Source organism: Mesoplodon mirus, assembly GCF_964341445.2.
Source record: "Mesoplodon mirus genome assembly, chromosome: 17".
Classification (NCBI taxonomy): domain Eukaryota; kingdom Metazoa; phylum Chordata; class Mammalia; order Artiodactyla; family Ziphiidae; genus Mesoplodon; species Mesoplodon mirus.
Window position 1 is genome coordinate 17,546,769 of NC_138993.1, and position 24,663 is coordinate 17,571,431.

The window sequence follows — 24,663 nt, forward strand, 5'->3', positions numbered from 1 at the left end:
GGTTGGGGTAGGAGTTTGCGCATGAGCAGAAGTGTCAGGAAAGCTAGAGTACGGAGGTTAGGAGGCGGTATTGACAGCTGTGGAGGCAGCCCGCGTTCCCGGCATGCCCCGGGGCGGCGGGGTTGGCTCTAACGAATTTGAATGAGGAGCCTCAGCGCTTTCGGCGCCATTTTCGAGTGATGCCTGATCTCATCAATCTAGCGGGAGAGACGGGATAACCTGTCGGAGAGCGTAGCGCCACTAGGACTCAGCCGAAAAAATTACTAAAAAAATCGCCAAAAATTACTTCGAGCAAAGGGCAGTTGGCGGAGCTTCGCCAGGGTTGGCGCAGCCGGTAAGAGCCTGAAGAAGTAGCAGAGCGGGACTCGGGAGGTGGCAGTGGTGGGACCGACAGGCGGTGGGGGGGTGCAGGGAGTGGGAACTGGGTCCGCCTTCATTTTAATCGCAAAAAATGCGAGGAGGTAGGGTTGGGGGTAATTGGGTGTCTGAGTAGGCGGCGGCGGGCAGAATGTGGCGGGAGCGCGGAGAGTCGGGGGTGTGGGGGGAGGGGAGTTGCAGTTTGAGCGGGACGCGGACGCGCTGCGGCTGAGCGGCCGCCGCCCAGCGGATCTGTCAGCAGGACCCCCCGCCCGGGGCCGGGGACGGGGCGCGGCGGGGCTCGGCAGGCAGAGGCTCCTTGACAGGAGGAGGGGGACGAGCGCCCCCTCCCCCATTGCCGAACCGAGCAGTCTTTTATGGCAGTTTTCCCGGCCCGCTGCGGCTGTCTTCCCGTGACAAGAAACTTAAGGTCGGCGGAAAATTGAGGACCCGGAGTAGCGGGTGCCTCCCGGCCGACGTGCGGACAGTACCCTCCGCGGGACCCAGTCGTGTATATTGTCGTCTTTGATGCCAAAGCATGAGATGCCCTAGCAATGTGAGTTTCTCCACGCCGCCCTCCGGCTCTGCGCGCCTGGGTCTCGGCAGGGGTAGCACTGACCGCGTCTGGCTTTTCCAATTTGGACAAGATGGGGCGGGGGCAGGCTTTTGAGGTTTTAGCGGGCTCCTAGGAAAGATGCTGGACTTTCGCTTTTTGCTCAGGATTTTTGTCGTTTGCTCTCACGGTGTCGTCCTTTCTTGGGGGGGGGGCCGGGGGTGTGTTCTTGGGTGAGATGAAAGATGGGGCTTCGACCTTGCGATTTCCTTCTCAGAGTCGCACTTTTCTGAGAAGACTTTTTCCTTCTCCAGTCTTTGAAACGTGTCGCAAGGAAAAAGGCAATCTTTGAAACTGTATTGATGTTTTCCTCCCGAAAAGTCTTTACCCGAAGAACTTTAACGGTAATTTTGCAATCCCCACCTTTTCTTGGGAGCTCTCTTGGCTTTGACGCGGAGGGAAAAGGGCTATTTGTCTTTCCCTTTAGTGATTTTTTTTTCTCGTACTTTCTACCAGTTTTTACTCGACAACTCTTGAATGATTTGAGCCAGTGACGCCTTTAACTTTAAGTAATACTTTATAGTTAGATAATGGCTTTTGTAAAATTCCTCATTAAAGATGTACCGGGTCATGAATCCTTTTCTGCGCTGAAGGCACCCTAGATTAACCCTTTGCTGGTGTGATGTATTGCGTATGGGGCGCGCGACTCTGAGTTGCGAATATGCAGGAGATGATTTTTGCAGCAGCTATTCAGTTGTTCGAAAAGAGGGATAAGGCTTCTAGTCACACACTTTAGGACCGCCTGCCTAAAGTTTTTCCCTCTGGAATTGATGTAACGATTGATTGATTTCTTATTTCTGTAAAGATTGGGGGACCCGCCCTCATTTAGAATCTTTCCCCGAAGAGAGTAGGAGAGCGCAAAGTGATGTTTTTCAAATTGTGTCTAACGGAGCTCCCAAAACACCGAACTTGTTACCCACTGATTGGCTGAAAGGAAGCGGGACTGGGGGGTTTGAATGTTGAATACTAGATTATAATTCTCGGCTTTCCAAAAAATTATACATTTAGAAAACCACGTTATGAAACATTAAGACGGGGAGTTTAAAAAAAAAAAAGCTGGTGTTTAGTATTTTTTCTTCCATAAAGGATTTTCGAGTGATTTTGAAATGTATATTAAAAGAAAAACCCAGAGAAGACGATTTTCGCAAAATTGTGATTCTGCTGGCTGAAATTACAAGACTTTTATATATTTGCTCCTGTTCTCTATTGGTTAAAAACTGAGTTTAGGATTTAGGATTTTTTTATTCCTCTGACAGAATTTTTTCATCTTAACCTACATGTATTTGTTAGATGCAGATTATGGGAGAATTGTTTCTTTTATTTCCATGAAAAGAAACTTCAATTTTCTTAATGTTAAGAATGAGCACATTCCACATTTTCCACAAAAATTGGATACATTTCTTAAACTTTTCACATATAATTTAAAATATATAGTTTTGCTAATTCAGCCATTGCAATGGACTTAAAACCTTATTTGCAATAAATTTATGTTGCTTAATTTAGACAATACAACAGGTAAGTAGCACAGGTGCGTGTGTATGATTTAATTCATTATGAAGAAATATATTGCATAGAACAGTGTGGATGTGTTGTGTTTTATTTGGTTAGTTTTCAGTTGTTTAATGTTGCTTAAGACAGCCGTCAATATATTTCTTTTTATTACCAAGCTTGTCATTCCGTTTAGTTGCATCTTGATAAAAGGCGGGTGTGGTTTTCAAAGAACATCGGTAAACTCACTGATAAACAAGATAGCCGTAGATGGTTTTTTAAAGATTTTTTAATAGAAATTTATATCCTTTTATTAATAGTAATTGAAATTTTGAAACTTAGAGTTTGTATTCTCACATTAGGTCAGATGTGTATTGTGAGAAAATATTCAAATGAAAAGATCCTACGACTTTTATAAATCTCTGTAGAGCTATAAATATAATTTATATTAATAAGGTGAATAGCTGAGTTTATAAGTCATACTATTTTGTGTTGCCTTCAAAACAAGAATTGGAATGACACAACCTATGTTCATTGCTTTTTTTCAAAGCTGTTTATTTTGAGTCATCTCATGAAAATTTCATAAGAGATGCTAATTATCCTCTCTATAAAATTTGCTTTAATGAAACTGTAGAAGACCCTATTTCTATTTTAAATGTAATTTTACCTAAGATACCAGAACCAGTGGGTTTTGCTTTTTCATTGTTTTGGTTTTTGTGTTTTAATTTTCATTCAAATTATTATGTGACTTGGAGAGTTTTGAGGGTAGGATGGGGAAAGGCTTTAAATTCCACCAGGCTGGTTAAATTTAACCATACTTTTTTAGTGTTTTGGTTTATGGGGTTTTTTCGTTTGTTTTGGGAGGTGATAGGTGAAGGACTGTTTTGTTTAATAAGCCATTTTGAAAAGAAGTGAAGGGGTTCCTTTATTTAAAATACTACACTAAAGCTTGAGAACACACTAGCACCTAAATAAAATCCACAAACATTCAAAATATTTTCCCTTTTATGTGGTGCTAGATAAGAGGAGGATTTTGGTTTTAGACTTGTGGGCTTGTAGGTATGAGTTCCAGCAGATGTATATTATTATATCATGTATATTATCCATATTTCTCTGCAGAAATGGATAATTCTAATTTATTTTCTATTGTAAGGGCTAGAAAAGTCTTGTATTACCACAGGAAAACAATGGTGGAGAAAGGTGTTGCTACCGTAGCTCAGCTCTTTTCAAAGCTATGTTTACATATTGTGGGGGAGAGGGAACTAGAGAAGGTTAGGTATCAGTCTTCCTGGTAGCATTGATTTTCATTTGTTTGCTCTTCATACTATTTTATAAAAATGCGGTTTTAGACTTTGTTTTAATGCTGTTGTATTAGTTGTAGATTTACAAAATGTAGCCTCAGGTGTTTGTATGTAACACTGCTTTTTTCCTAATCAGATTAATAATCACTTTTAATGTTTATCTAGAGCTAAGGATGAAAATTTCAAAATACCTTTCATATTCTGGATCCCTTGTTTCATCATGCTTTGTGTGCTACATTTTTGTTTATTTTTTGTTTTGTGGAGACATATATTTTTATCTCTGCTTACTTATTAGTATGTAGTAACTGTTCAGAATGTCACTAAATAACTTCAATCCAGGAATATTAGTCGGTTGATTTGGTTTACAAAAAGAAAAAAAAAAATGCCCAGCGACTGTATTAGAGATTTCTTCTACAGGATACATAAGCTTTCTCCAATTAAAAACATCAGAGTATAAATTTACACACGATTTTGAAATTTTATTCTATAAAAATTTGTCTCTCTTATTTTAAAATATTACTGGGCTAAAATTGGCTCTTGTCTTTTTTTCCTTTTGTTTAATGAAGCTTAATAATCTTCACTGATTTCTTTTTAACCCTTTTTTAGAAGAAACAGATTACTGGTCTGATTATAACTAGAAAACACATCTTAGAAAGAATTGTCAGAGTATTACTATACATGTTGTTTTATTTTGTTTTGTTTTAATTCAGAAAACTTAGAAACATTGTGTGCCAGGCAACTAATTTTGGCATGTAATTAGAATTCAAACTATGACTTGCTGAAATTTGGTAGCTCCAAATCTCTTAAGGAAATCAGTAATAAACTACTACTTTCTTTGAAATAAGTGTCAAAAATGAGATTAAGCCGCTTTTGCATTTAATTTTTACAAGTGATGGTAGTAGAACTTTAAAGTCTCGATTGTCTTAATATTATAGGAGTAACATCAGTTGTAGAATGTCACATTACTAATATGTGTTTATATATTTTTCTGATTATTTGCATGAACAAATGACTGTAGAGCCTTCCTAGAAATATTGCTTTCTGGTAGGGAAATGATTTTCTCTTGCCTTTTTTTTTCCTTTGCCTGTCTTAAAGATACTTTAAAGGATCTTTCTTTTAGAAAGACAAGTTTAAAGTATTGGAAATATATAAAAGTATTAAATATATATATGAATTATATTCTTGATATTTTTATCAAATTATAAGAAGTTAAATACACTTTTGTTTAATCCTGTCATATTTCACTGAATAATCTTTGCACTGGAAAGACTTGTCGTGGGTTCTGAGTGTAAAAAGCTGTATTTTGTAATAGATTTGAGATTTGAATTTTAATATTTTAAGGTTTTCTTAACATCTTTTTTATCATACACATTTGATTTAATATTTGTCTTATATCTGAACCTCTTTTGTTCTTTATTATCTAGTATTTTTTGTTTCCCTACTATTTAAAAACAACACTTGCCATGGAGTACATATTGGTTTCTTCTATTATCCTGTGATTTTTTTTTAATTAAGATATCTTCCTTTACTGTATGCTCACATATAGAAAACTGTCTATGTCTTTTGAGGAAGACTATGTACAATTATTCTAATTTTTTAAAATGTCATGGTTTCAGGGTTAGTGTTTGTGAGTTACATATGTGTGTTTTTTGTTATTAATCAGATATTTGGCTGCAGAGGAATAAAGGGTTATTTTATTTTAAATAAAAATGGAAAGCTCAGAGCATTGTGGTTCACATATAGTACATTATAAACGTGTGGAAATTTAACAATTTAATATTTTTATATAGTTGATTGCCACTAAATTATTAAGATTCAGGTGAAACAAATGAAAACACCCTTACATACATTTAGTCACACCACCTCTACTTGGACACATTAAAAAAGCCAGTGGCCCGATACTCATCCATTTATTACTTATAAATATTTTAATTTGTTTTAAAAGTAATTTCTAAGTTTTGTTCTGTTAGACTGTAATGTCTTAAAACGTTTGGAAGTATCAGTATTATTATTCACTCAGGCTTGGCAAAAGACTGAAGTTGAAAATGATGGTAATTTCTGTCACCATTAAAACATACGATAATTTGGGGAGAAAGGTATTTCAAAATTTGTCTCTATCACTTTGAGTAACTTCTTAAACTGTGGATTTTATAAGTTTTAGAGGCACAAACAAACTATATTTCTGTTTTCCTTATGTAGTCCCCTTTACCAGCCCTCTTACAACTACTTACATAAACACACACAATCATCTACACTGCTTTCAAAATGAATGCTCTAAAGAGAAATGAAAGCAGAAACATATTAATCTGATTTGTTTGAAGAGGCTTCGGATGATAAACCATATCACAGGTGTTTCTAATCAAGATATTTCTATTTTTAAAACATATTTTCAAGTTAGGGTTTCTTTGAATATAGGCAAGATTGGGGTCGTTTTGAAGATCTTACTTCTGTGTTCAGGGATCCACTGTGAAACTGCAGGAGGCGGAAATCTGTTGAGTGTCTTCATGCTATAATACATGACATTTTTATTGCAGGTTTTGACCTTTAGGAGAGAGCCAATTCTGGACAACAACCTAACTTCTTTGATTGAACATTCACATAATGCATTGGAACATGATAGGAGGTTAAGGTATACTAATGAATTTTTAAAGCATACAATTTTATATCTTTGCAATATAATTGAGCTAGACAATTGGTAAAGCCAGAACATTTTGGTGAGCTAAAATCAATATTTACTAATAGATAGAAATCATCCAGCGAAGTGGCCACAGTTGAGTACTCTTGATTTATTAAAACTTCAGGGTTTTTTTCGTATAATTGATGTTCTTATCATCTTGTATTAGGTCCAACAAATGAATTTATTTATTCTAAAAATAAGTGTATATATAATGATCTTTCTTTTTTTTCTTAACGTTGTTATTACAGTGTTATATGTAAAAGTCTTAAATAGTGGATTTTTCATATTATAAAATGGAAGGTTTAAATCAAATGGAATTTGGTGTTTCGCTCTTTGACAGGTATAGTGGTAGATAGACCCTACAAAATCAGATAAAATTAATGAGAATATTTTAAGAGAATTTAAAGTATTCCAAGGACTGTCCTAACCAGAAGTGGCAAGTTGGTTGAAACTGAAAAACCCGCTTTCTTAAGCAGAAACTAGCATCTTACTCATAGGTACTCTGAGTAAAATATTTAAATTGTTCATATCAAAAGTTGCAAACTCTAAAAATAAACTGTAGAATTCCAGAACTTCCAGTGACTTTGGTCTTTACCTCCAAAATACTTTATCACAGAACCACTTTTCCAGCATGTTTATTTGCTTTGAAATAAATTTATTTTATAGTTTTAGTTGAAGTTTTCAGATACTTAGCTGATAAAAATTTTGGCTGTTTTCTAAATTGTAATCTGGTGTAGTGAAAACTCATTGAACAGTATTACTAAGTATTGGTTAAGTTTCGATTAGTAAAGTATAAATTACATGAAACACTAACCATAATATGTTTTTTAAACACTATTTGCTAAATAAAGTGAGGTTTACTAAAAAATAACAATATAAATTTTCCTTTAAGTTTTTTTCACCTAAAAATATTTACTTTATATACTTAAGATATAGGAAATCACAAAGGTTTGTTTTCATAAGAAGAGTGTAATCTTAGTCTTTAAGAGTGAAGTGTATTTATCACCATGGGCATAGAACTGCCTTTATCTTTAAAGAATGTTAAAATGTTGAAGTAAATTCTCAGATGCGAATTTAAGAATGTGTTTGAACATTGAGATACATATCAAAATACTTTAAAAATCAGATATTTCTGTTTTATTAGATATTAGGTGATCCAGGAATGTGAATCCGTTGACAGTTAAGGTTAAGTAAAACGTTAAAATTTAATAGAAATCAGTTTGATATAAGGGTGGAGTTCAGATATTGGTGTCATTATACTGTAAGGTGCTTGTTTGAGATAAATACAAGGTATAGAAAGTCTTCATAACTTTGATTTGAGAATGTTATAAAAAAGCAGCTTAGTTTGGATAGGATGAAAATGAATACAGTTTTTGCCCTTTAACTTAACCAGTGTTTTCTAGGTTAGAGAACATTAAGATGAAAAGTGAAAAATCCAATTTCGGGGTATCTGGTGGGGGGGGTGGAAATCCAGGTTCAGTTTATCACTTTCAATTCAGATATCTTTATACACAGCCTTAATGAGTTAAATGGGGAAAGAGAGACAGGTTTTGAATTTATATTGTGGAAAAGATATAAATTAGAGTTGTTCCTGATTTAGAGAGTTTATGATTTGTGATCTCTGAAGTTGTCAAAACTTATTGTTTAGACACAAGTATTTAGCATCATGAAATTGTCCCATCGATAGCTTATAAACTTACAAATTTTTAGCTTAGTAAGTAATTTAACATCTAAAAGAGTTGGTGTAGATATTAACAGTTTTCTTCTATTTGGTCAATTCTTACAGAGTAAGAAACTTTAACCTAATTAGTAGTATGTGTTATTTTAGGAGACAGGTTAATAAGGACTTTTACTGCTACATGTGATTGGCTATCCCTTAAAGGACATTTTGTAAGGATTTTGGCTGTTTTTAATTTACAAACCTGATTATCTAATTAAGCCTTAACATGTAGTTCATTATAACAGAATTTGGGGGAAAGGATTTATTGTGTTATTTTTTTTACAGTGATAGATTTCTGTCTTATTTGTACAATATTTATATTTTTGGATAAGTGCATTTTCAGGGTTAAATAATGTTTATTTTCAGGAAAATTCTTAATTGTTCCCAAAATACAGTTATACTGTCAGTGTTCTAGTTTTATTGAAATAGTTATCCTTAGGGGGAGAAGAATATTTGGATAAACTAGAATAGAGGTAATTTAACATATCTATGTATGAAGGGACTTGAAATTATTCATATTTGTCGTTGATGTATAATGCTAGTATATAAGGACAACTTATATTTTAAGCAGTTTGTCAGCTATAAAAATTTTCTTTGAGGTTTTATGGTGTTGCTGAGGATTCATTAAAGAGTAGATACAATTTCTTAATTAAAAAATTTTAAATGTCTATTTGAGGCAGTTTTGTACATGTGTGTATTTTATGTTTTCTTTTTCTGACTAGCAAATAGATCCTTAATCTGTTTCAGTTTTCTTCAGATAAGACGTAATGCATCAGAATTGTATTGTCTGATAAGCATTTTCAAAAGGAAATATTTAATTAATGTCAGGACTTAGTTTTTTAATTTAATATCATTTTGAAGTAGAATTTCAGTTCTCAGCACCACAAACCACACTTTTGATATTTCATTAACATATGTGATTTGGCTTAGTTTTACTTTCCTATTTTCATGGTTAGAGTCACTTGGAAGAGAAACATGCAGCCTGATTCAAATGTAGTTGCTGAGACTGATTAATTGACTGGTTAATCATTTATTAATTTATTACTGTTTGTAAATGTCTTAATTTTTAAAAATCTTTGATATTTGCTGTTATTCTTTTTTATTGGATAGCTTTCATAATAAACAAATATATTTAGTAATTTTGTTATCCTATGATCCTCAGATTTTTTTTTTTAATTTTTATTATTAACATTGTTTGTTATTGAGCTGCTGCTAAGCAGAAAAATGACTTTTTCAATTTTGATAAAAATTAAAGACTGGGGGTTTTAACAAAATATTAACTGAATTGTAAATATTACTGTATTTTATACTTTTATTTATCTGAAACCTAGCCTTCTTGACTAGCTATTTAAGTTTATCAGCCTATTCTTGCATTTAAAAAATAATTTACAGATTTCCTAATTTTTCTGACTTTTAAAGTATTTTTCAGAATCAAAAATACTTAAATGTTAAAGAATAAGAATTTCTTTTAAATTTAAAGTTATAAGTCCGTAAATAGAATCATTTAAGTTTAAAGATAATTTGACAGAACAAATATTTCTATTTCTGTTAGTCATCAATTGATATGTACTTACTAAGTTTTTAGCTTTGTATTACACATTCATAGTAGGTTAATTACATGTGGAAATTTTTTTTAATAGCTGGAATTTTTGTAAAAACTTTATGAGCTAAAATCTTACTTATTTGCTAATAGTGTCTGATGTCAAACATTGGTGATTAGATATGTGGAACCTGGGAGACTGGAGCTCTTTATTAAGCATAATATAATTTCATTTATTGATTAAAGTTTAGATGCCTTCTTATTTTCCACAAGAATGGCTAGGGAAGATAGTCTTTATGAATTCACCCTGAACCTGGTTAAAACTCTTCTGAGAATTTTGATAATTGAGCAGTTAAATCTAAACTAGGAGCTGAAGTGTCATTACATGTGTCATTAATTTTTTTCCTTAGATACATTACAGGTTCCATTTCTAATCAAAACATCAATTTTGTCTTTTCTTCTCTCTCTATCCCACTTTTTAAAGAAAAAATTCCTTCTTAACTAATTTTATCATGTAATGAGAAAAGCAGACTTACTAGGTAGGTTGAGCTGAGCCAATTTTTTCCTCTGTGTGTTAGTTGCATATGCTTTTCTCAGCTTGCTGCTTCAGTGGAAGCAACAGTGAATAAACAAGTATCACCACAGCCCTTGTTCTTGCTCTTTACAGTTGGGAGCAGGGTCTGAGAGATTGCTGCTGCTTGTCAGCTATTGTACAGAATAGCATCAATATACAGTAATGGTGGCCAACAGAGCCTGCACCCACCAGCTTTTACAGACCAAGTGAGAGAGGCCAAACTGTCAGTGTAATCCATATATAGTATAATGAATACATTCTTTGACAAAAAGGTATTTTATTCCCAAAGCAGCTTAAAGAGAGAAGTAGATGCTTATAGTTCTTAGACTTTTACTGTTTTTTTACTATTTACTCTGGTTTTAGTTCATTTAGTTTTTATTCGGTTAATTCCATCTGTTTGAATGGAAAACCTTCTTGATTCTGAAAGTATTTATGGTATGTTTCATGCTTTGGTAGGCTAGAATAAATTATTAATAGTTAGTTGCTGATAACACAAGTTAGGTAGTACACTTGAGGAAAGAAAAGTTGACTATGGCCACATAGGAGTGTTTCTTTCACTTTGGGACCATATGCTAAGCCCCATATTATCTTTATTTTATAGCCCAGTCTAAACAAGGCCAAATTTTTGTTGATTTCACTGTAACTAAAAAGAACAACACCCTGTACTACTTGGTGTTGTGTATAAAGACAAAACGGGCTGCAGGTGAAAGTGCGTAAGTCTTTACTTTTTCTCACTATTAAAATAATTTCTTATATCTGAACTTTGTATATGGAAATTTCAGATTATTCTAAATCTTTTGGAAATAGGACTCTGTAATTTCAAATAGTATAAAACAGTGTTTTTGATTTTTAATGATTTGAATTTGCACAGATGTGCATAACCTAAATACTATCTGTATATTTTTCTCCTCTTTTGTATCCAAATTCCAATAGGTTGTAGTTAAAGGGAAGTGAATATTGGATTTCTGTTACAATTCTGATTTCATTTGTAACATTCTTGGTGGAAAACTACAAATGGTGTTTTTAGTGTGTAAGCTTAATGCCCCATCTTAAAGTCCAACATTTACAATAGCATTCTTTTAAAAAGGTAACCATGGGGTGTTTTGTTGGTTGGTTGGTTGGTATGGGGTTTTTTCCCCTACTACTACAGTGTGTTTTCATTAATATGTTGATGTAATTTAACAGATAACATATTAATTACTCTTACCTACCCTTAACCAAATAAGTGAGTTACATAATGCTTTATATTGAAAATACCTTGTTTTTACTACTAATTACTGTGTAAAGTATCTGTGGACCACCTGTACCAGAATAACCTAGAATAAAGCATTTTTCCAGATGTGCTGAATCAGAATCTCTGGAGCTGGACTTAGGAATTTGTGTTTTTTATAAACACTAAGTCAGTTTTTTTTTTTTTAGAAGCACCACATGTGAGAACACTGCCCAAAATGAATTGGGGAAGGATTCTTCACACTAATAAACCATTTACATTTTCTGCTTTTTTTTCCTCTAAGCTCAGTAACTAATTATGAATCTTATCATTTCTAACACAGTAGCTCTAAATTAAGTCTTGCTATTTCTTCAGTCATATGAAGAAAACCTATATTATGAGAGCTTATTTTTGTTCAAGTACCTTGGACCAAATTTTAAGTATTTGTTTGGAACATTTAGTATACCTCTATTTAACCTGTACTTGATGAAAACAGAGGGAATTGATCACTTAAGAATTTTTTAAATTTTCAGTTAGATAGTAGCTCTTCATCTTAAATGTACTTCTAAATATGTATTGGAGAAAATACAGAAAGGAGAACTTTTCATATGCTGCTTGTGAGAGCATGTGGCAACATCCTACTAAAGTTGAAGATATACATAGGCTTTAACTCAACAATTCCATTCCTAGATGTTTTAGATAAACTAACAGATTTGTAGTAAAGTCTTATTTATTTTTACTTTTAATAGGAAAAAATTGAAAGCAATGTAAATGTTAAGTAACAGGAGAATGGCAAATTTGTGACATAGTCATGTGATAAAAAATGTTTATTATACAGCTATTAAAATGAGAGCTATGTGTATCATCAAGATGAATGTCTTCAGCAAACAAAAAAAGTTGCAAAAGATTAGATACAGTATGATAACATTATATGAAGCTTGAAAGCAATGATATATATTGTTTTAAATATTTGAATTTGTAATAATAGTGTAAAAAGATGCATAGGAATTAAATACCAAATTCAGGATTATGATTATGTCTTAGAGAGGGGAATGGGATCCAAGGTATGGTACAAAAGGAACTCAACTATATATGTAGTCTTTTTTTCTTCAAAAAAAAAAAAGTAAATAAATAAAAGCAAAGCAAGTATGACAGAATATTAGAATTCAATACAGCTGCATTGGAGGACCAGGGGTAGGATGTGGGGATTCATTTTACTATTCTCTTGATTTTTCTGTGGATTTGAAATATTTATTTTTCAAATAAGTTTTTAAAATGTACTGTCCTTTTTGGTGAAGATATTCTACAATAAGATATACACTTGGAATACTCCATTAAGGGCATGGATTGGATTTATTCTATTCTATGTCTTGTAGTAAGTGCTTAACTGTTAGTTGGTGTACAAACTATAACTTATAATCATGGCCCACAGAAATCAAACATTCTAACCAACTTAAGTTGCTAGGATATTTTAAAATTTTAAATAAATTCTTTTTGAAGATGAGCCATACTGTTTCCTTCCTTTGCATACTGGCTTTTAATCCTTCCTACTCTTATAAGTAAAGGACAACCATGGAAATAGTTTCTCTTTTTTTACCACTACTCTTTCGTTTACTCTTTAATTCAGGCAATTTCATGACTGTGTTTTCTTTTCTTTGGGCCATAGATCATAGCATACTGTTTTCAGAAATTTCTTCATGCATTTTAAGCTCCAACTTAAGCTTTGTATTTATACTGTATTACAGTAGAATTCATGGAATTGGGCAGTATACAGATTTGTAGATTTCATGTGTATGTGTGTGAGAGAAAGAGAAAGAGATTGGTCAATGTTGAGGTATGATACTGAATTTATCTTAAAATATCTGCAATTATATGATGTCTTCCAGAAGGCTCACTGTGGTCCAAGTTAGATATTGAAGTGTGAGTTTTAGTTACACTTACATATTTGACTTTTAAACTTCAAGAGGGTGATAGTAATAGAAAAGTGAATTTAAAAAATTAATGATAGTACTCTGTACTGAAATATATAAATGCTGCTGCTAGGTATTTCTAATCTGTGATCGTTCAGTGCTATATAAGGATCAAAAAACAATGATTGTCAACCTCAGTTGAAAATTTTCTAACTTATATAACGTGATCAAATTTTTTAAGTCTTCCCTCTTATTTTTTCCTAGGTGAATAACAACAAAATGAAGACTATATAAAACAAGCCCCCTACTTAGCCCTGCAATTCTTACCTTGTAAGTATTAACTCACAGTCCCCCTACCATTGCTATAAAAAGTTACTGTTTGGTGTCATATTTTGCTTTATTTCTGAATTTTTTTTCTAGCATCCTAGAATGACAACTTTCTAACCTCCCCTGACCCCCAACACATTAAAGTTCGATGTTAATTTAGTCCATTTTAGAGCAAAAATAATGTCATTGCCTTGGGTAAGTTTTCTGTTTTGAAAAGGATTTTACAGCCAGGCCCTATCATCTCTAAATCTGAGAATCATAATTTTAAACCCTTTTCCTTCAAAGGAATTTACAAATAAGTAGTGGTCTTTTTTATTATCATCATTATTCAGGTTTATTGACAGTTATTTTATGGTTTTATAAAGTGGAAGTGTCCTCTCCACTGGAGAAATCGTTTTTTTCATTTATCTGTTTTTACATTTTACTAGATTACACTTCTGACTTCTTTGTGACGTGCTTAAAATTTAGCTGTTAAACTTCAAGAGGTGGGAAAAACAGGAAGACAATCCCTTTTCCTTCCTTTTATATATACACATGCACACCTCTTAGAATAAGAAACATTTTTACCCTGATTCATTTTACTTTTGAGAAACTTGTAAATTCTAAGGGAATAATTCTAATAAGTTAGCTGAAATTAATATCATACCCCTAGAAAAACTGTCAAAAACAAGGTTATGGTAAATGCACAAGATACTTATTTCCCTAAATTTGAGACCCTAAAATCAGTTACCAAAAAGATTCATTTCCATGTATTCCTTCAGCTAATTTTACATCTCTAAATAAAAGAAACTCAACTGCTACTGTTTCTGTTCTTGATATTGAGGGATGGCCCTGTTTAAATGAAAACTAGTGCTTCAGGTGCTTCTCTTACATTACCTCATACCATTGCATTAGTGACCCAGTAATAATGTGTATTATTATTAAATAATGTGTATGTGTCAAGGAGTGACTTTATGATCATAGATCAGCCATTGAGCTCAATTAAGTAGTTTGTAGGGTGTGAATCAATTAAATATTGAAAATTTGTAGTGATGAGCCAGTTTGAAGAATAGTAACCAAATGCCACTGATCACTTCTTTTTATAATTTTTTCCCTTTATATTTTTGTTGCTGGAAAACCAGAATGGAAACATTTGCAAATCCCCAAAGAATCCTATATAATCCAGGCTTGGCTTTCTTTTTTTTTTTTTTTTTTTGTCTTTTTGCGGTATGCGGGCCTCTCACTGTTGTGGCCTCTCCCGTTGCGGAGCACAGGCTCCGGACGCGCAGGCCCAGCGGCCATGGCTCACGGGCCCAGCCGCTCCGCGGCATATGGGATCCTCCCAGACCGGGGCACGAACCCGTATCCCCTGCATCGGCAGGCGGACTCTCAACCACTGCGCCACCAGGGAGGCCCCAGGCTTGGCTTTCTTAATTGGTCCCTTGGAAGCCAGCTTTTCTTCAACTTAAATCTTAGAAAGAAATCTTTTCAATTGGTATCGCAGTCTCACTGTAGACTGGAGGGCAGTCCACTTTTCAAAAAGAAATAGGTATCATTAATTTCCAACAGATTTATAAGTACAGATGACATCACATTCTTAAGCTCATTTCATCTCCTTTATAAATTTCTAAGCAAGCAGCCTTGCTTGGATACTCTCCAGCATCTTTTAAAATAGGTCATTTGCGGTATTTCATAGTTGAAATGCTTACTCTTGTCTCTTCTATGTAACGTGCCTGAAGTTACTTTTAATCTTAGATACTAGAATAGTGTTGTTTCCAATTAAACAATACCCAGAAGAATAGGCACATAGTGATAGTGGTCATTGATTCTTCATGATTGTGTGTGTATTCCGTCTTTCTCTCTTTTATGTTTATTTTACGCTATTGTTTCTTTTTTAATATTTATTTTTTTGTTTATTTGGCTGTGTCGGGTCTTAGCTGCGGCACACAGGATCTTCGTTGAGGCAGGCGGGATCTTTCATTGCAATGCATGGGCTCTTCGTTATGGTGCGTGGGCTTCTCTCTAGTTGTGGTGTGCAGGTTTTCTCTTTAGTTGTGGCACTCAGGCTCCAGAGTATGTGGGCTCTGTAGTCTTGCGGCATGCAGGCTTTCTAGTTGAGGCCCGCAAGCTCAGAGTTGTGGCACACGGGCTTAGTTGCCCCACAGCATGTGGGATATTAGTTCCCCAACCAGGGATCGAACCTGCGCCCCCTGAATTGGAAGGTGGATTCTTTTACCACTGGACCACCAGGGAAGTCCCCATTGTTTTTTAAGATAGGGATTTTTTTGAACTATTCACTTGTGGAACATGGATGTTCCAGAAATTGTGGAGTATGAGTGTTCCATATGTTTGATACTGTAAAAATTAAATAATGATAGTGTTTTTTATTCATTTTTACAAATTGAGTAGAGATGAAATATTTTTCAAGTTTGTTTTTCAATTTTAAGCTCTTAAACTTTTGTTGCTTAACATAACATTCAGAAATAGTCACACTTCTTCCTACTTTTTCTTTTTTGAGCTATGTTTTTTGATTTTTATATATTTCTGTTATGTGAATTTAAAATAAATTAATGTATCATTTGGTGCTAAATAAAATAACATCTTTAGGTTCATTGTCAGCAGTTAATATCATTGCTTCTGTCTCTTTAATCTACAACAACAAAAATTTTAAGCGATTGACTTTGTAAATAGGAAACAAAAGATAAAGCAGAAAATTCACTATTCAATGCTGTCAATGTTAGTAGTCCTGTAAACAAAAGTGATGGAGATAAATTACCTTGTAATTCAGGAGACTTATTAAATTTGCCTGCTATCCAAGAGATAAGCTAGTGAAAAGAAATGACAACTATTTCTCACATAGGACTGGTTATCGTTTTTAGAAATCAAGTTATCAAGTTAGCCATAGAATAGCAATGGCATGTAATTATACCATTATAGAAAATATTGTCAGTTCTTGAATTATAAATAGTGTAAATGTAGGATTGACTGAAAGTACTGGAAATAAAACCAGAATGTTGTAATCAGTAGGGCAGTAAGCAATCAATATGGCAAATGATATAAAATCTGTTGTATTTTCAGTGAAAATGTAATGCTTTTTTTATGATGTAGCTGAAATTTCTCCTGTTTTTAATTTATTTGTGATGGAAATTTACTGGTGTAAATTACTGTACCTATGCCATTCATGGGGAAATTTTAGTTATCTTAAATAATTTTATAATGTGAATGTTTCTGAGAGAAAGATGTGTGCCAAAAGAGAAAAAAACAAATTGCTTTTTTGGCACTTGGATTAGTAAAGAGTGTTATAATCCAAAGCAGAAAATTTTATAAGGATGCTAGGTACTGTCAGCATTTGGTGGTAAAGAAGGATTTGCAAACTTAATAACATCATCAATTGATATTAATTTAGTAAACATATCATATCTAAGCCCTTAAAGCTGTATATTATTTTACATTTTGTGAACATAGAGAAAGTTGACAATATGCAACAGCCATTTTTCAGTCATTGTTCAAATAACAGCTATTTTTGAGAAGTAGACAATGCTTAATCAAATGCCAGGTGTTCCTGTCCTCAAAATTTTATATATTTGACACATGTATGTTTAAGAGAACGAGTTAAATTTGAGCTTTAATGTTTAAGGCAGTGCTGTGTTTCTGATCTCACAAGAATTATAGCTATAAAATTTGAATTTTAATGCCAAAACTATAGAAAGGGAATGAATTCACTGTTTTCCCACCCTGAACAACTTCTCAGTTCAAGGTGGGTGATTCAAAGAAGAATAATAGAAAACTTATTACTTGTGAACTTACTTTGGATATTTTCTTAGGAAATGAAAACAAGGCAGAATTTAATAGCACAGGCCTTGATTTAAATAGGAAATGAATATACAAATATAATGAACTCTAGTATGATAGGGATTTCAAGTTCTAAACATAAGTACAGTAGGTAACATCCCAGACTATTGTCTGCAGTCTTGCCCTTTGCCTATTTGTCTGAAATTTGAGTCTTCAAAATTATCTCCCTGTAAAAACAGGAATAAATTGAATGCAGATTGACATAAACATATATCCACTTGTCAGCAGTCACACCTGACTTTTTGCCTAGACTGTCAGTTTCACTCTTCCTGTTATATCCAGTAAGTTTATTAAAATATTTTTCAGTTTGTTTTCCTTAATTTGGCTCTACAAGCTGTTTCTTATGCCTCTGGAATTTGGTGCCCTATAGTCAGAACTTAAAATTGGCAGTTGGTCCTCCAAATCCTTAACAAGACAGCTTAGTAGAATACATTGAATTTTTCTAAAAGTCAATTTTTAAACTGATCTGTATTCATTTTATTTTAGAATTAGAACCATAATAAACAGACTTTTCCCTTAGTGTTATAAATTGTATTTATGTCATTAATAACTCATGGAAAATAAAATTCTTCTAAGAGAGCAGGTTTCAGTTTAGCATACAACTTAATTTTTGGCCCTAGATTTATCTTCTAAAAATAGTTTTTGTATCTTTTCTCTAAGCTAACCATACCCAAGTCCTTCCACTGGTTCTCACAATATGAATTCTAGACCATTAGTATCCTGGGTATTTCACTTTGGATCTGCTACATTTTGTCAGTATTCCTTTCAAAATATTGTATATAGAACTGAACCCAGTATGCTCAATGTGTTTTGAGGTACAAAATACAGTATGTCTCTTATGAATAAGATACTTCTATTAATGCATCCTGATTCCACTTTCTCTTTGTCATCAGTACTGTTGGTTCATGTTGAATCACAGTCCACTGAAACCCTAAGTTTGTCTGAGGTGTGTTTCAAATCCTACTATAAATTTAGATTCAGCAGGTATTTGTTGAATACTTGTTCACTACTAGATGTGCTCATAAAAGTTTAAGATTGTGCAGTCTTAACTGCAGTTTCGTGAAGTAGTCATTAATAGGCCCATTTTACAAAGAGGAAACAGAGGCTCTGTGTACTGAAGTAATTTATCCAAGATCTTGATTCCTAAGGGGCAGAGCCAGGATTCAATCTTGGGTCTTCTGCCTTCAAATTCACTGCTCTATGTAATTGCTGCCTCAATAAATTATTTCTACTATTCATTTCATTGATGAAGTTAAAAATGCAGAAATTGACCAGTGAATTCCACTGCACTCAGGATGATTTAAGAGCTTAGGAGACATGTCTAGAACTTCTTATTTTCTGATTTTTTGTAATAGCTTTATTTTTTTGGGTTTTGCATCTAGTCATCAGGGCTCTTTCCATATCTACTTGTTGAAGGTGGCTCTTGTTTTAGCCAGCAAACTTGGAAGGAGAGATTAAAGGATGTAGGCACTATGAGTGCCAGTGGACTGAGATGTAGCAGTGGAGAAATGGCATGGTCATACCATTGGAAGCATTGCCACATAGTCCAGTTTGAAAGGAGGATAGGTATGAAATAATGAAACCAGTTGTCTGCTCAGCACAGTACAAAATCCTGGGAATAATAGTCTGTATTCAAAACTTATATCCGAAACCTTCAGAAAGGTTGAAGTAAGAATCCACCAGAGAAGATAGACTTAAATTTTCTTTAAAAGTAGGGATAAGTGGAAAAGGGGTTAGTGAGTATTTTAGCCTCCAGCAGTAGGTTCAGTGAAGATTCAAAGATGAGGTAGGAATATACAGCTTAGGGGAGGAAAGAACTGAAAAACAATTTATTATAAGCATCTCAGTTCTTGTGGGAGCCTTGAAAAATCACTCAATGGGAGCGGATAGTCACACTCAAATGATGAGTAATTGTGTTTGTTCCACTTGCTACTCACCTGGTGGCCACAGTAGCATCAGGCTTGATCAGTCTTTTGTCCACTCACAAATAGTTCATGTGCTTCTCTAACTTATAGGGACCCTTTCCCCCTAAGTATATAGCCACCATACTTTGAACACACTAACAAAATTAATAATGATCCCTTACTATAATAATATCTAGTTCCTGTTAAAATTTCTGATTATTTCAAAAAGGTCCACATGGGCTTCCCTGGTGGCACAGTGGTTGAGAGTCCGCCTGCCGATGCAGGGGACAGGGGTTCATGCCCCGGTCCAGGAAGATCCCACATGCCGCGGAGCAGCTGGGCCCGTGAGCCATGGCCGCTGAGCCTGCACGTCCGGAGCCTGTGCTCCGCAACGGGAGAGGCCACAGCAGTGAGAGGCCCGCGTACCGCAAAAAAAAAAAAGTCCATATAAGGCATTTAAAAGATATCTTTTAACTTGAATTGTAGAGTGTTTTCATTGGAGAGAAATAGAAAATATTGGTTTGGTCCTGATTATACAGACCTTGATACTAGGCAGAGAAGTACACACTCCATTTGGGAAACCACAGATCTATTCTTGAATATATGAGTTTCAGTAAGTTTATTAGTTGACTAAACATGGGAAGTCAAGCTGAAATGCAATTTTAGTTATCAGGTACTTAGACCTGATTTTAAGGTATGAAATTAAGAATGGCAAAGAAATTGATCAATTGCGATCTCAAAGAAAGGGTCAGTTGGTTTTATTGACCAACTGAATACAAGGAATGATTGACACAGCATCAAAATTGTAAAGAAAGAATAGCAATGGGTAAGTATCCATAATTTGAATGCAAAAGAAGAATGTGTCTAAGAAAAAAAGTTAAGATAAACAGCATATTTATTTATTAAACTTTCTTATTAAACTTTTTATATTGCATTTCTTGGCTGACATTATGGTATATTTATAATTTATTCATATCTAGGGAGTAAAGTCATCAAAAATTAAAAACTCAATATAAATGTTTAGCTTGTAAGTAGTTTAACTTTGTATATAAGGAAACTATTGTTAGGAAATCTAATAATAAAATGATAACATATCTAATAAAGTGATAACATATATAACTCTATATATTGTACCATATATATATATATATATATATATGTTGTGTAAATACATATATATATCTCCTGACTTTTCTGGAGTAAATTATTTAGCTTGAAATCCATTTCACACAGTTTTTAAGTAATCATTCATTAATTTCTTCATCAGAAAAAAATCAAGAGAATGTAGCAACAGTACAAATTTATATTCACTTAAACTGAAAAACTAGTTTTTTTTTAGATTATAAAACAGGCTTTCTGGATTATATCTGAATATTATTTCAAGCCTGTTCTCAACACTGAACTTTAAATGTATGTCATCTAGTTAATAAAATCCTTGTTTTTAAGCATTTGTATCCAAAAAACAGAAGTAAAAGAAAAGCAAGTTTTAATCTGTCATCTGTGAATTTTATTTTCTCCAGGTATAATATCTATATATCATACCACTTGTGTAGTATTCCACTGTCCTGAGCAAGGATAGTCACTCTGTGGCCCAGGGGCTATATATAGCCAGCTCCTTAGAGATTTATGTGCATAATTTGAAGCATACTTGAAGAAAGTAATTACTATTATAAATTGTATTAATACCAGATTAAAAGTAAAATTAAGTATTTGAAAAATCTAAAGTAATTTAGTGACACATAAAGGATATGTGTAAACAACAAAGTAGCATAAATATTTTCATGACATGTATTAGCATCTGAATATCCCTATCATGTGACAATGGAAACTGTCTATAGATTAAGGAAATTTTGAGTTTAAAATAACCCCTTCCTGAAGGCATAATATAAAACCTATTTTGGCACCCCAAAGTAGAAGTTTATTATAAATGGAAAGGAAAAATCAAAGCTTACCAGCTCGAGAGATTATTGTTGCTGTTGAACACAGGTAAAGAGAGATGTACATTCCCTATTTCTGGAATTGCTCCACTGGAATCTTTCACTTTAATAAATACATTTAAATAAAGAATTTCCGTATTTTTCTGGCATGTGGAAATAAATGTTTTCTAATATTTTAAATTTATCAGGCTTTCACATAGAAAGCCATGATTTTTGTTTCAGAGTTAAAAATAGAAATAAAAATAGGAAAAAATTTTTCTCTGAGCGTTTATTAAAACATCAGTGATAAAATTGCAATATTATCACAGAAAGTAATAATCTGTAAGGGATGAAATAAATTATAACATGTTTGCTGATAGGAATGATCCAATAGAGAGAAAAATTAAAGATGTAGGAGAGAGTGTTACAGGAATATCCTTAAGTAAGCAAGAGAGGATAAAATCTAGTATAAAAGGGAAGAGATTGGTCTTATGAACAGTGATTGTTCATCCATAATTCAAAGAAAGAGTTATATGGGGACAGATGCATGTATGTAGATAGGTGTGGTGGAAACTGGCAGAAATTCTCTTCTCATAGCTTCTGTTTTTTGAGTGAAAGTGAGGATGAAAGGGAGATATTGGAAGTTTGAAGAGAGAAGAGACACCTGTCTGATGTTTTTCTAGAAGAATGAATGAATAGGCCAAGATTGCCAGACAGCTATGAACCGATTTTAGGTATAAAAGATTTATAAAGTAAAATTATTTCTGTTCACAGATGACATGATCTTACATGTAGAAAAACCTTGATTACACACACACACACACACACCCTGTTGTAACTAATAAGCAAAATCAGCATTCAAAAATCAGTTGCATTTCTGTGCATTAACAGTGAATAACCCAAAAAGGAAATTAAGAAAACAGTTCCATTTACAATAGCATCAAAAAGAATAAAGTGCCTAGGAATAATATTAAACACAATGGTGAAAGACTTGTATACTGCCAACTATATAACATTGCTAAAAGAAATAAAGAAGACACAAGTAAATGGAAAGACATCCTATGTTCATATATTGGGAGTATTAAGATGAAATACTACCCAAAGTGGTCTAGAGATACAGTGCCATCTGTATCAAAATCTCAATGACATTCTTTGCAGAAAGAGAAAAATACATCCTAAAATTCATATGGAATCTCAAGGGACACCAGATAGCCAAAACAATCTTGAAGAAGAAGAACAATGTTGAAGCTCTCACAATTCCTGATTTCAAAACTTAATATAAAGCTGTAGTAATCAAACAGTATGGTACTGCCATAAAGACAGACATATAGACCAATTGGAATAAACTAGAGGCCCCAGAAAATAAATTAGGTGCCCCAGGCCCCTTGCATATATATGTTCAAATGATTTTCAACAAATGTGCCAAGACGATTAAATGCGAAAAAGGGCAGTCTTTTCAACAAATGGTCTTGGCAAAACTGGATATCCAAAAGAAAAGTTGGACACTTAGCTCACACCATATACAAAAATTAACTTAAAATGGATCAAAGACCTAAATGTTAGAACTAAAACAATAAAACTCTTAGAAGAAAACATAGGGGGAAATCTTCATGACATTGGACTTGGCAATGATTTCTTGGATATGACACCAAAAGCACAGGCCTATGCAAAAGATAAGTTGGACCTTATCAAAATTTAAAACCTCTGTGCATCAAAGGACGCTATCAATAGAGTGAAAAGGCAACCTACAAAATAGAAAATATTTGCAAGTCATGTATCCGATAAGGGATTAATATCCAGAATATATCAAGAACTCCTATAACAAACAAACAAAAAAAAACCTCAGTTAAAAAGTGAGCGAAAGGGGCTTCCCTGGTGGCGCAGTGGTTGAGAGTCCGCCTGCCGATGCAGGGGACATGGGTTCGTGCCCCGGTCTGGGAGGATCCCACATGCCGTGGAGCGGCTGGGCCCGTGAGCCATAGACGCTGAGCCTGCGCGTCCGGAGCCTGTGCTCCGCAGCGGGAGAGGCCACAACAGTGAGAGGCCCGCGTACAGCAAAAAAAAAAAAAAAGTGAGCGAAAGACTTGAATAGACATTTCTCCAGAGAAGATATACGCATGGCCAATAAATACAAGAAAAGATGCTCAACATCACTAATCATTAGGAAAATGAATATCAAAACCACAACGAGATAGTACTTCACTCACATTAAGATGGCCATTATCAAAAAAAGAGAGGTCTTGACAAAGATGTAGAAAAATTGGAATTTTTGTACACTGCTGATGGAGGTGTAAAATTGAACAACCATTGGAAAACAGTATGGCAGGTCCTCAAAAAATTAGAATTACTGTATGATCCAGTGTTACCTAATGGGGTATATACCCAAAAGAATTGAAATCAGGACTCAAATAGATAGTTATAAAAAATGTTCATAGCAGCATTTATCATAATAACCAAAAGATCAAACAAATGTCTGTAGATTAGTGGACAAAATAAAATGTAGTAATATACACAATTGAATGACTACCCAGCCATAAGAAGGAAAGTCTGATATGTGCAACAACGTGGGTGAACCTCGAAAAAGTTAGGCTAAGTAAAAAAAGTCAGACACAAAAGGACAAATACTGTATGATTCCACTTACATGAAGTACCTAGAATAGGCAAATTCAAAAGTAGAATTGTGGTTTCCGGGGGCTGAGGTGATTGGGGGGTTGGGCAGTTAGTATTTAGTGGGTACAATTTCAGTTGATATAGATGAAAAGGGTTCTGGAGATGGGTGGAGGCAATGGTTGTGCAACAAAGTAAATGGACTTAATACCACAGAGCTATGCACTTTAAAATCGTAGAATTTATATTATGTATATTTAACCACAATTTTTAAAAATAAAACAATAATAAGTGAAGACATTCACTGTGAAGGTTTTTTAAAGATTTATAAAACGATTTGCATTTTGCAGTATTCACAATTATTTCTTTCAAGTTCGGCACACTTGGCTTAGTTTAAAATATATAGATTTAGGGGAACTCCCTGGCAGTCCAGTGGTTAGGACTCTGCACTTTCACTGCTGAATATGTATATAGAGAGATACATAATAGATTTTGCAAAAAAAAAAGATAAGAGTTGAAATAACCCATTTGATTTTGGAATAATCATTTAATGTATATGTCTACTTTGCATGGGCAAAGAAAAAATATGCAGTCTTGAACAATTATTTGCTTTATGTTTTTGTGTCTTATAATTTAAATGCTTTTAGATTCTTTCTTGAGAAGGGATTATGTCTATTCGGTACACCAG

The 24,663-nt window shown here is 33.8% G+C and overlaps 1 long non-coding RNA gene across 4 annotated transcripts in view; it reads left to right on the forward strand.

The window, feature by feature from the left end:
* Window positions 1–24,663, forward strand: part of LOC309792806 — a 69,909-nt gene that overhangs the window by 38,904 nt on the left and 6,342 nt on the right. Inside the window, exons 1-3 of one of the 4 annotated variants that reach the window (XR_014291797.1) lie at window positions 99–334; window positions 6,294–6,388; window positions 13,655–13,720. This is a non-coding gene — a long non-coding RNA (uncharacterized lncRNA). Of the gene's footprint in view, window positions 1–98; window positions 335–621; window positions 914–6,293; window positions 6,389–13,654; window positions 13,721–24,663 lie in introns of those variants that run through there. The other 3 variants (XR_014291798.1, XR_014291799.1, XR_014291796.1) reach the window with 3 other exon arrangements.